Consider the following 13,940-nt stretch of genomic DNA (forward strand, 5'->3'; position numbering starts at 1 on the left):
GGTATTCTTCAAATCAAAAAGGGTATAAGTGTTACTCTCCGGTCACAAGAAAATTCTACAATTCAATGGATGTCACATTTTTTGAAACCCAGCCTTACTATCCCAAAAACGATATTTAGGGGGAGAATTCAACTCAGGAATATCAATTTTGGGATCTTGAGTCATTCAGTGAGCCACCCATCATCACTGAAAATCACATTCCTCCAGAGTCATTTAATCAACCAGAGTCCATTGTTGACTTGTGGGATAAGGAGCACATCCAAGAGGAAACGGAGGAAGGAGCACTTTCTCAACAAACCCATGAGGCTGAACCGGGTCCTAATCCAAGCAAACTTCCAGGTAACAACGCTCCTGATGGTACTGTTGATTCCGAGTTAGAAAATGATATTCTTAATATGCCCATAGCTTGGAGGAAAGGAATTCGATCATGCACTCAGCATCCCATTGGAAATTTTATTTCTTATGATAAGCTATCACTACGTTTCGTGCATTCACTTCTAGCATCACAGAGATACAAGTTCCTCGGAATATTCAGGAAGCTTTCAAGTATCCTAAGTGGAAGGCGGCAGTCGATGAGGAAGTTCGGGCGCTGGAAAAGAATGGTACGTGGGAAATTACTGACCTCCCAAGAGGTAAGAAACCAGTTGGGTGTAAGTGGATTTTCACAGTAAAGTACAAGGCAGATGGTAATGTGGACAGGTATAAGGCTCGGTTGGTTGCCAAAGGATTCACCCAATCCTATGGCATTGACTATCAAGAAACTTTTGCTCCAGTTGCCAAGCTCAATACTGTTCGTGTACTTTTATCCTTGGTAGTTAATCTCGATTGGTCACTTCACCAACTTGATGTGAAGAATGCCTTCCTCAATGGTGACTTAGAGGAAGAAGTTTACATGGACATTCCTGCTGGACTTGAGACGACATCAAACTTCAACAAGGTTTGCAGACTCCGAAAATCCTTGTATGGTCTCAAACAATCTCCCAGGGCCTGGTTTGAACGGTTCACTAAGGTAGTGAAAGGGTACGGATTCGTTCAATGTCAATCTGATCACACATTATTTGTGAAACACTTCCCAGAAGGGAAGCTGGCAATTATCATTGTATATGTGGACGACATAATTTTGACAGGTGATCATGAAGAGAAAATTGACTTACTTAAAAAATTACTGACAAAGGAATTTGAGATCAAGGATCTTGGAAACCTCAAGTACTTTCTCGGAATGGAGATTGCTAGGTCAAAGAAAGGTATAGCAGTCTCACAACGCAAATACGTTCTGGACTTATTGAATGAAACAGGAATGCTAGGATGCAAGCCGGCAGAAACACCTATGGATACAACTGTCAAACTGGAAGAAAGTGATGGAAGTACGCCAGTTGATAAAGGAAGATATCAACGTCTTGTGGGGAAACTCATCTATCTTTCTCATACAAGGCCAGACATCGGCTTCTCCGTTAGTGTGGTAAGTCAATTCATGAATAATCCAACCGAAAAACACATGACTGCTGTGATCAGAATATTGAGGTACCTCAAGATGACACCAGGAAAGGGTCTCTTCTTTCAAAGAACAACAAAGAAAGAGATTGAGATTTTTTCAGATGCAGATTGGGCAGGTTCAGTGACTGATCGGAGATCAACTTCAGGCTATTGTTCATTTGTTTGGGGGAACTTGGTTACATGGCGAAGCAAGAAACAGTCAGTGGTAGCTCGTAGCAGTGCTGAGGCAGAATTTCGTGCTATGGCACAAGCTATCTGCGAGGGAATCTGGTTGAACAGGCTGTTAGAAGAATTACGGGTTCCATTGAAGCATCCCATGATGTTATACTGCGACAATCAAGCTGCCATCAGTATCGCTAAGAATCCGGTTCATCATGATCGAACTAAACACGTGGAGATAGATCGACACTTTATCAAGGAAAAGATTGAAGAAGGAGTTTTCAAAGTCAGCTACACTCCGACAAACTGTCAAACGGCTGACATTCTCACAAAAGCTCTTGCTCGAGTTAACTTCGAAGATCTGACAGGAAAACTTGGAATGATCAACATCTACAACGCGGCTTGAGGGGGAGTGTTGGAAATCAAGCCCACGTCGCCTTCCATCCTGTGCGTTCCTCCCCATATTTAGCATCCTCTGTTTACTTCCCTAAATTAGTGAAATATACTGCCTTTATTATAATTGATTTAGGAGTAATTCTAGCAAGGTAGTTTATTCACTTTCCATGTAAGAGTTTATTCTCTTTCCATGTAATAGTTTATTCACTTTCCATGTAAGAGTTTATTCTCTTTCCATGTAATAGTTTATTCACTTTCCATGTAAGAGTTTATTCTCTTTCCATGTAAGGGAAATTCCGTCCGGTGATAGTATACCAGTCCGGAATTGTCTCATATCTGTAGGCTATTTATTTATGCTTTCTTTCATTGTAATAAGAGTATCATAGAATGAATTGAGTCTATGTTCCTCCATAGTTAGTCTTCAAATTCTTCAAAGAAGGCAAAATTCTAATATTAAAAGAATAATAATACCCAATCTATTATAAAATATAAGTGTAAATTGAATCAATACAGAACTACATGTAATTATTAATCTTTATTTATTTATTTTTGAAAAATCAGCAATGTAATTATTAATCTACAACTGACTTAGTGTTATCTTTTAGCGACAAATTAATTAGTGCCAAAAGGCCATATTTGTTGTAACTAAGAAAAGCTTATATATTTCATTGGGAAAAAAAAAGGGAAAGCTTGTTTACATATATTATATGGGAATAATAATTAAGAATTCGTTTAAAAAACTGGATGTAATTATTAAGAATAATAATTTTCCTCATGGAAATATCAAAAGGATCGAAGTAGACTACGTTGGTATCATATTCTTCAACAAATAATTAATATATAAATCAAAACTGACTAGATCTTCCTGGAACTTTCCAGCTGGGTAAAGACAATGGACTTAATATTAATTAATATCCCAATAGTACAATTCAAAAAGGAGATATTGATCTGGAAATGGCTAATGCCATCCGCAGCACCAAACTTGCACTCTGGATACTTCTTTTGATTACCATCCATGGTAATGCACTGAGCCTTCCGTTTGTCGAAGTGATACTGCATAGAGGAACACTCAAAACACTACAGGTTATTATATATATTAACTCCTTGATCGCTTTTCTTTTCTTTCATCTCATTTTTTGTTTGGTTTATTATATGACCAATTTTCTGAAAGTTCAAAGGTTACAAACTCTTGCAGATTGAAGATGGAGACGCCATTGACTGTGTTGATATCTACCAGCAGCCTTCTTTTGATCATCCACTGCTCAAAAATCACACAATACAGGTTTTCTGTTTAAAGTTTTTTTTCTCCCTACAAGTAATATATGTTATATTTTCAATCAGAAACTTTCTTACAGGGGGACTTAATGTAATTTTAAAGATGAAACCCAGTTCATATCCCAGTGGACTTAAAGCAGATGACTCCCAAGCAAAGCTTTTTCAACCTTGGCATGGTCATGGAAAGTGCCCAGAGGGAACGATTCCTATTTTTCGTAGAACCCGAAAACATGATCATCACCATCACTCTGTGCCGCTAAATCCATCTGCAACCCCACATAATCACAGCTTTTAGAAGGCGTTTCCTATAGTGAGGTGCTTTTTCAACTCTAGTTGTGTTTATGGTTCAATGATCAAATTTTCTTCTAACTGAAGAATTTTATTAGTTGATGCATTCCTTTCAAGTTCATTTGTTTAGTTATGTCCTTATGAATGAATATATGGATGGACTAGTATGCTCAAGTATCTGTAAGCGGACTCAATTTCCATGGACTGAAAGCGGGAATAAATGTGTGGAACCCTTACACGAATGATCAAGAATACAGTCTAGCTCGAGTTTCTGTTATAGCAAACACAGACATTATTGAGGCAGGATGGATGGTATGCCTCTCCTATTATGCCCTGAAATTTCAACAATTGCCTTATTTTGTTTTATTTTATTTTTGTCTCAAGCTTCTCATTCAGAAAAATGAATGTGGGCTGTATAAAGTTTATTTTGAACTATATAACTTAATTTTTTTTTGGTAAATTTCTTAAGTTAATAAGGTTATATTACTAAGAAGTATTCAATTACAATGTTATATTTCTGGGTGTAAGTTAATAAGTTTATGTGGCTTATCCATTTACCCATTTATGATGAGAGTTCGGGTTGGATTAAAATTTTGGGCTAGTAGATATGAGCCCAACCACTCATACATACCAGAGTTCTAGTGTGAGATCTTGCCATCCTATTTAGACGATTGAGTGTAGAATTATTGTAGTTTAGATTATTTTTTCTAGCAGTAAGACCAATTTGAGGGATTTATATTGTTCCCTACTGCTATATATGGTTCAAAAAATAAAACTGTTATCTAATATATTTCCTACTTGTAGTATCAGAATTCCATAGTTCTAATCCTTTTTGCTAGGGTGGTTGATTTGTATTTCAAAATGAATGATATCCATAGGAGAAAGTCTACAATAAGTTTTGAAAAGATCTAAAATAAATTGAATTTATGTATCCTATTTAAATCTAAAATTTGAACTTAATGAATTCCTTCTCCAAAAATAGATGAATATTGTCAATATTTTCAGGGGATATTTATTTATTTTTGTGTAGTCTTTGTTCTATTCAGATCTGGGTGGGATTTTTGAACTTTGTACAATTGTCTTGTATTTCCCAATAAACGACTATGGAGCATTTGGGCCTAATTCCTTTGGTCATATTTTTTGTTTCCTTATGGATAAGCGGGTTCCACAACATTTGATTTTTGTTTCTTTTATGATTATCAAATTATTTATAATCTTCTTGTGTTTTGTTTATGTTTAGTTGTGATATATAGGTTTTGATGTGCTATGCCTCATATTTTGGATCCACTGATTAATCCTATAAATGCTAGACTCAATTAGTGCTTCCAAAACCTAAGAATAAGATGATGAGTTTCAGGTAAATTTGTGGAAAATAAGGATGTGGAGATACGTATAAGGAGAAACAATTCTGATATAAAACCTAGCATATAGATAATCAACAAAGTGCATTTTATTTATCATTTATCATAATGAAAACTTGTACAACATTACTTTGTGCATGCCAAAACCTCGTGGTTCACTAAGAGTAACCCTTATTAGAAGTGTACAAAACATAAACTACATCATTTTCCAAAATGATTTAGCCATCCTATAATACAAAGACAAATCTAAAAAGATCTCTCAATATGAACAAAACAATAACCAATTACTACCATATCTAAAGCTCAAACATCAATTCCCACGTACAAGTGGCTTTCAACTTGCACTAAGAGTAGAAAGAATAGGGTGAGTTCATAGCTCAGTGAGAAAGTTTATGCTCATCCCATGTATGTCATTAAAAAATGAATCAAACTAAAATGAGCATAGAGCAACATGCATTTTAACTTTTTTAATCATTAGAAAATACACAATAATCTTACATATAAATAAAAGTTAATTATAGAGGGTTCCATCTTTACTTAGCCTCATCCATTCTCCCACCAATGTACATATTATTTTCATTGTTATGACTACCACTCAAGGACAAGTCATATCTTGCATCTTTTGGGACTGATACCTAAAGATAGGACAAACTCTATGTCTTTTGAGACAACAACCCAAAGGTAGGACTAATCCAGTGTCTTAGGGACTAAAACCTAGGCATAAGACCAACCTCATACACCCGCATTGGAGTGTCTTCCTCGAGATTTTTAGGGATTGTCACCCAAGGATCTAAGGTTCCACACAAACAATATATCCAAGTATAATGATTGCAGCTTATCACAGATACTCCCCACATACTAATCCATCCTTCGAATATTACTTGTCAATGTTATAAACCATATGATTTCTACAATGTAAACATACCATGAACTGCCTCCACAAAATGAAAGCCATAATACCTCATACCAATTCATATCTAAATAATAATGCAACATCATAGAACAATGACACATACAATATGGACGACATGACACATTGAAATATCTCACAAAATTATATGAAATATATGAATTTGCAACAAATTAATAATTTAGGAAAAGAAAACAAAGGTAACAAATAATTTAGGAAAGAAAAGAAAGATACATAGTAGAATAAGATAAAATTCCCTCCCTTACACTCACTTTTCCTTCACAATTATTCTCTATATACAGACTATTACCCATAGGTGCTACAAAGAATTGAAGTAAAACAATGTAATTTAGGTTTACAACTATAAAACTACACAATTAAGGTTTAGAGCATTTTCTATTTTTTTTTAATTTCAAAAATTTTAAATTGATAATTCTATTTGCTCATTCTCTAATCTACATGCTTGTATGTTTTTAGTTAAAATTAAGATGAGTAAATAGTCTTTTCTATGCATATTGTTGTCACACTAGATAACTAGTGTTTAAATTTGTGGAACTCACAATTCTTTTAAAAGGATTCTTGCATGGACTAGACTCCGGTACTCTTCCTTCATGATGGAAAAATAGATGGTGTGTTTTTTCTTGGAGCTCTAGATGACCAAATTTTGTCCAAGGGAGATGGAATAACTTAAGGTTGATTGCCTATCATTAGGATAAGAGGCTCAATCTACATCAAGGAACCCTCGCTCTAAGAAGGAGACATGATGGTTTTGCATAGATAAAGACAATAGTGAAGGTTCCTTTGAGATATTGAAATATTTTGTTAGTTTCCTACTTGTTATTGTCTAATAGACTAGACATAAATTAGCATGCTTTAGTCATATAGTAGGAGATCTTGGGTTTGGTGACAATAGCTTATTGGCAAGCCTCTTCAATACTTGGATACAACTTACTTCTATGTGGAAATTAAATTTGTTGGAAATATTTTGTATTGTTGTATGATTATGTAGCTATTAGATTCCTTATTTGTATCTTAATAACTTTTAATTTCTATGTTTAAGGTCTTCTCATTTACTACCGATTTTCTATGTTTAAATTATTCTCATTGTTTCTACTTTTATTGCAACAAAAAATTTCATTTTTATGTGGAAAAGGCTTGTATGGACTACGAAACATCTAGTAAGATAAGACAGGTGATCCCTATTCTTCACTTTATCAAGTAAGTTTTTCAGTCTTGGTTCCCATCATGTCAGTGAAGAATACTAAACCCATGATAGTAGTAGCTCCTCTAGTGTCAACAAAGGAAGGCACATTCCTAGTGGAAAGAAATATGAATGAAAGATCCCATTGAAGTGAATCGGGTTCCTGTATCTATGGAATAATGAGAATTCTTGTTCTCTCTCAATATCTATCTCAATTTGAAAACCCTAGAATTCTTATTAAGCCATCATTTTCAACCCTCCTGATGTACCACTATTAGTGGAATATAAAAGCCAATTTTTTTACCTAGAATTCTCATGGTATTAAAGCATGTTTAAGGGCCTCTTTGAACCTTTTCTCATGTTTTGTTTCCTTTTTCACCTCTTTGTCTCAATTGACCTTTATTGCAGCTAAGCATTAGGTTTTCTTAGGGTAAATTTTTTTAGCATAGTTTGCTCCATATCCGTTGGTTTGTTTGTTATAATAATTCTGATAGAATCTTGTTCATAGCTCTTAGTTCTAATAAAAGTTTGACATTACTTTGGAGGTTATTTTTAAAAATTTAAATGTAGTTAAGGAATCCTACTCTATAGATAACGGCCATAGATTAAATATTTTAATATATTTTCACTTATTGTCTCATTTGTGGATTTGTTTTGGAAGGAACATTAAAAATGGGTCTTCTTGATGAATCAAACAAGATTTGATGATTGGAGATCCAAAATTTAAGTAGTGGGATGCTAAAAATTCCATGGTAATATCATGGCTAATCAAGCCCATGGAATTAGAGATTAGTTAGGTTTATCTATTCTCACTAACAACGAAGGAGTTGTGGGAGACTATTAATGAGGATTGCATAAATCTAGGCAAGGTTACTCAACAATTTAAACTTAGGACTAGACGTCATGATACTAAACAAGGGAATATTTCTGTCACCAATTATTATCCCATGTTAAGTGGACTCTAGCAAGAATATGATCTATATGCTGATAATGAGTGGAAGTGTACTACTAATAGTCTATAGTACCAGCAGATGTAGAAAAGAAACATAATTTTTATTTTGTATAAAGACAATTTTTGGAGGAAGCAAAGAAATATATGTTTTTTTTTTTTTCACCAAGGAGCAACTACTATAATTGTATAGGTTTACGAGTTAAGAACAATCTTAGCTTAAAAACTCCTCTTTCTTCACCATAGAATCTGGAGACCTTCCTAATATCCTTCATACTTTATTTAACAACCCCATACTTTATTTAACAAACCAACCCTTGGATCATTAATTCTAGGGCTTTTGATCTTATGATTAGATTGTCAAATTTGTTTTCCATTAACATTTTATGTTTAGGGAAGCAAAAAGTGAGAAATCACATATAGATCTTTATCATTAGTTGTAGGAAAGGGTTCAATTTCTATCTCAGAAGTTTTGACATTGAATTCTACTTTCCGTGTTCGGTGTAATCTTCTTTCTATGAGAAAACTCATACAATATCATAATTTCAATGTTAAGCTCTTAATTTCTTACTATGAATTTCAAGATCAACATATGCCGATGAAGTTCAAAAGTACATGAGATGGTTTAAGTCCATGAATAGACTTCTTTAGTTGACAAACATACTCCCCCTTACACTCAAACCTAGGTGATTAAACTATAAACACTATTTGATTATAGTTACCATGAAGACATGCATTGTTTACATTGAGTTGGTGAAGAGTCAATCTTGATTTGCTGCAAAAATATGATAACCCATACAAAATTTAGTTTGGTAACAGGAAAAAAAGTCTCAATAAAGTCGAGGCTGGAAGTTAAAGTGTACCTTTTTCTTACCAAACAAACATTCAATCCATCAATTGTAGCATTAAGGTTGTGCTTGATGGAAAATAACAAGTGGCAGCCAACAACTACAACGTTAGTAGGCTTAGAAATAAGATCCTAGTTATGATTTCACTTTAAAGCATGCATTTTCTCTTCCATTAATTGCTCTCCCTCAGCCATGATGAGAAAAAACTTTATTGTAAGACTTAGAAAAAGTAATTGAAGAAAGAGATGTAAAGAAAGCTCTAAAAGATGAGGACACGTGATTCACAATCACTACAAGAAAATAGATTATTTAGCAACAAAATATATATTTCATTATTGAAAGTCCAAATTGTCTTAAGAACCAATTGATGAAGATTGACAGAGGAAGGGTCACCAAGATGATAGTGCCATGCAGTACCATGTGGAGTAGTAGTATGGATAACTAAGGACTTGTGCAATGGCTAGAAGTAGTTTTTTTCAAATCCCCCAAAAATCGTCCTTTTACTCTTTATATCCTGAATGATACAATGTGAAGGATAAAATTTGATTGAATAGTGCAAGTGAGAGTCAGGTTTGCAAATAGACAATATGTTGAAAGGGAAATCAAGGAAATAAAAGTGTAAAATCATAGTAATTATTCTAATGCCATGAATATGATAATATTTATAACTAATTGCAATAGTTACGAAGGATGAAGTAAATGATGAGAAAGATTGGAAAGAAGTAAGGAATTACCCATCATATGATTAAATACACAAAAAACAATAATCAAAGGAATAGTAGTCTATTTTACTAAGAGCGTATATTAAATCCACTAATGGAATTATTGCAACTCCACAAATTTTATGATCACAAATCCTCACAATCACTTAAAGGAATACCTCATCGATCTCAATCATGAGATATCATAGTGCTTGTCTCCAAAATGTCTGTTGTCACTTACCTTAATCAACAATGACAATCTATAAAAAATATGACTACCTCAGGATCTCACTGGTAGGTCAAAGTTAATGAAGAACTCAACACTAGTTCAATTTTCTCTCAAGGTTGATAATTCAAATAACATAGTAACATAGTAAAATCATGACTACTTGATAGTTAATGTCATGATATACCATAAGTCCTATCTAATATGTAACCATGCTTATAAGTGTACTCACCATGGGAAACCCATTTTGATGACTAAAAAAAGTCATCTCTCCAATTAGGAGATAGTGTATTACAACCTCATATGGATTATCTAAGTTCATGAATCATTTGTAAGCCACTCATCAACTTATAAGGAATCTATGACTTAGATCTTCTATATAATTTCTAATGCACCCAAATTATGTATAATGCAAGTGATGTAAGTAAGTGCTTCAAAATCATAATATAGATATTAATAAAATCATATATTATTACATTATGTCATACTTTTTAAAGACTCTATCCTAACAATAAATTGAAAATTATTGAGGGAAAATTCAAATATATTATAATTAAAAGCTTTTTATTCATTAATAAGAAAGTATGTATTGTCGGAAGTGTTTCATACATAAAGTTAATTTATGTTTGGATAGCCTCAATACTTCAAAATGCCTATGAATGCTCATGGTATGTGGGGTTAAAATCACCCATAAAACATCCATGGCTCAATAACTATTCTTTGGAATAGTTCTCAAATCTTTTGATTTAGATGGAGAGAGATAGAGGAGGTATTATGATTAGATGGTAAAAAACCTCCCTCTAATACTAATCTCATACTTGGGCCAACCCACTAAGGGATCCACCTGGGCTACTCATAACCTTTCAAAATAATAGAACAATCCAATAATTAATTTATATTTTAGTGTTCTAATTTGTATGAGCATTTAAATTCTGCATCTGATTTAGATCATTCAATTGTTGTTCTTTTGTTGTGGAGAAGTTCAATGAAAATGTATTTACTTCTCGAATCAAAATTTTACCATTAGGATTAACTTGATTGGTGGAAGTATATTTCCACTATAATTCGTTTAAAAATTTATATTCATCCTTAAGAATTGGTTTTATATATATAAGGCTCGTATTTCTTTACTTACTCTTAGAGGCATGGAAATTTTAAAATTGACTCAGGTATTTTTTTTTTTTTTTTAAATCTCAGTGATATGTGCAATTAGTTTTGCACATGAAGTTTAGGTGATAACCTATTGTAATCACTGCTATATTTTTGTTGTTCATATTCCATTAAATACATAACTTCATATTCAGGCCTTGTTTGAATAGTCAAAACCTATTTTTTTTTAGCTTGATAGGAGCTTCTATATCTATTTGGCTAATTTTGTTCAAAGAGCTTATGACTTCAAAAGAGCTTAATATGCAAGTCAATAAAATGTTACTTTCTGTAGAAACTATATTTTGGCTCATGCAAGAAGTTATTTGATGTTTAACAAGACTTTTATTATATAATATTACTTTTTAAAAGTTGTGAATTTGGCTTTAGCTTTTAGTTGAAATGAGGCCATGGTCACTTAGTTGTAATGGTTTTAAAGACATTTCGACCATAAAATGGTATATGTTGCACTAATGTGTTTTTCCTTCTTAATTAGCCGGGTGTTAGTAGAGATTTTTGTAAATAAGTTTTTGTTATTAATTCTTGTAGTACTAAACACTTAGGGAACAAGATGGTCTTTCATTTAAAAGGTGGCTACTCAACTTTTTTATTAACTCAAATCTTTTGTTGTAGTTCATGTCAAGAACATATGAAGTTTATTTTTGACTATATGGTGAATTCATGTGTTATAAGAACTTTTAGTTGATAGGGCAATCTTATGAAAAGGATCACTTAATTATCATCATGTTGTGCAATATTAAAGCAAAAATAATTTGTGTTTTAGCGAAATGTGACTCGTGATAGGTGGAGTCTTAACTAGATTACTATTTTAAGCTAGTGGTTATCATCTTAACTTCCTATATATAAAAGCAAAAGCATGTGTTGGCGTGGAATCCTATCATCTGGCATAGGAAGGTCGCATGTAGTATCATCCCTTAGATTGTTGTGTATTATTACAATGCTATGGTTGAAAGAAATAGATGTAACTATATATATGTCATAAGTCATTTAATATTTTTCTTACAATTTTGGTCATACTTAGAACTTAAATATATTACGTACGGATGATTTATAGACTATTTGATGGTTAATTCCCAGGTTAATCGAAGAAGATACAAAGACACTAAGACAAGGCTTTTCTTGCACTGGACAGTAAGTAGGCCTCTTATGTTAATGCACTGATAACATTAATGTATATATGGATAATTTTTCTAATTTTCCATGATGAAAAGTGATTTAATAATTTAAACGCAATGCCTATTCAAAAAAAGAAAAAGAAAAAAGAAAAGGAAAACAACTCAGTCAAAATATAGCATAGACAAACTTTGTTCTAGAATGAGATAATATGTTTGGTATGTTAAAATATGCTAATGTTTTCAGCACCAAAGTCTGGGCCGAACCAGAGGTTGCTATGATCTCGATTGCCCCGGTTTCGTGCAAACATCTAGTGACTTCATCATTGGTAGTCCCATAACACCAGTTTCAGAGTACGGCACCAACCAGTTCTACATCACCATTACTATATACAAGGTAATGCAGATACCTACTAAAGCAATATATGTGGAATATGGAACAATTTACTCAGAGATGCTATTTCATATATATGTGCATATAGTGCATGCCATTCAATTTCAATATGCATGTTAAACAATACTCTTTCAACAGACTAGTACTTTTGAGTTGATTTCTTTTGAAGTTAAATAATTTTTTTTTTTTTGAAGTTCAATAGCAACTTTTATTATATAGAGTGATTTTACTAAAATTGTTTTCAGATATGAAACAAAAGTTTGGTAATGATAGAATTAGCCCTTTCAAGTCATAACTTAAATTCAAACTTTAGGAAAAATACATGTCATTTCATGAACCTAATTATTTGGCACAATGAAAAATAATGCAGGACATCCAGAGTGGAAATTGGTGGGTAAAGCTTCAAGATAAGGATCTAGGATATTGGCCTTCCTCCATCATCACTAGTTCAGGTGCCACTCTCACCACACTAACTTGGGGTGGAGAGATCCTCAATTCAAATTTAGGAGGCCATCACACTGCAACTAAAATGGGAAGTGGCAGATTCCCTGGTGACAAGTTTGGAAAATCCAGTTTTTTCCGAAATCTTGCTCTCATAGATGAATCCAACGCTCTCAGAAACCCACCCGATCTTGCACCACTTATCACTAGTCCTTCCTGCTATGATTTACAAGTCCAAAAAGATACCAAGTCCAAGTTCGGAACCTATTTCTTTTATGGTGGTCCTGGTCGTTCAGATAAATGTCCATGAATATGATGGTATTAATTAGAAGAAAAAAATGCTTTTAAATTTTATAGAACCTACTGATATTAGCATATCAAGTCTGTGGTAAAGATTGGTCGCAAGAAAGGTCATTGTATATGGATGATTAAGATTGATACAACAACTAAGATTCTTATAAATGGTAGGATTCCATCAGCGTATCATGATGTTTCCTCAAAAGAAGGAATGAAAAGCTAATTATTTTGTTAATGTTTTAGAAATATATTACATGTAACGGCCATTGGATCATAGAAGAGATTAATGCATGCCTCTAATTCTTAGTTTGGTTGAAAATAAACAAATTAACTATATTCTTGTCAAACAACATAAATGGGAAATTCAAGAAAATTACAGCTTTGAAAGGCTTGGGTGACAGACCCAAGTGAACTAATTGCCTAGTTCTATAACTAGTTTTACAATTCATTTTCATTGTCCCCTTTTCTTTCTTTCCATGTAAGCTATTTAGAAGGTCAATCTTTTCTTTGGTTGAGTACATCTTCCTTTTTTTTTCAATTTTACCCTTGTCCTATTCCTAAAAAACTTTCACAAATATTTCAATGTAACTTATGGTGATAAAATCAACTAAATTGCAAACTTTCATATGTTTGAGTAATTCATTTGTTGTCAAGAATTAACTAAGACATATGCACTACTCGAGCACACAAAGGACTAAGACAAACAAGACTGTTTTTATGC

At 33.1% G+C, this 13,940-nt stretch overlaps 1 pseudogene; it reads left to right on the plus strand.

Annotated features, from left to right (window-relative positions):
- The first annotated feature begins 3,003 nt into the window (after positions 1-3,003).
- Positions 3,004-13,400, plus strand: LOC117929807 (annotated as a pseudogene).
- The last annotated feature ends 540 nt before the right edge of the window (positions 13,401-13,940 follow it).

The sequence above is a fragment of the Vitis riparia genome, chromosome 2 (genome assembly GCF_004353265.1).
Source record: "Vitis riparia cultivar Riparia Gloire de Montpellier isolate 1030 chromosome 2, EGFV_Vit.rip_1.0, whole genome shotgun sequence".
NCBI classification, from domain to species: Eukaryota; Viridiplantae; Streptophyta; class Magnoliopsida; order Vitales; family Vitaceae; genus Vitis; species Vitis riparia.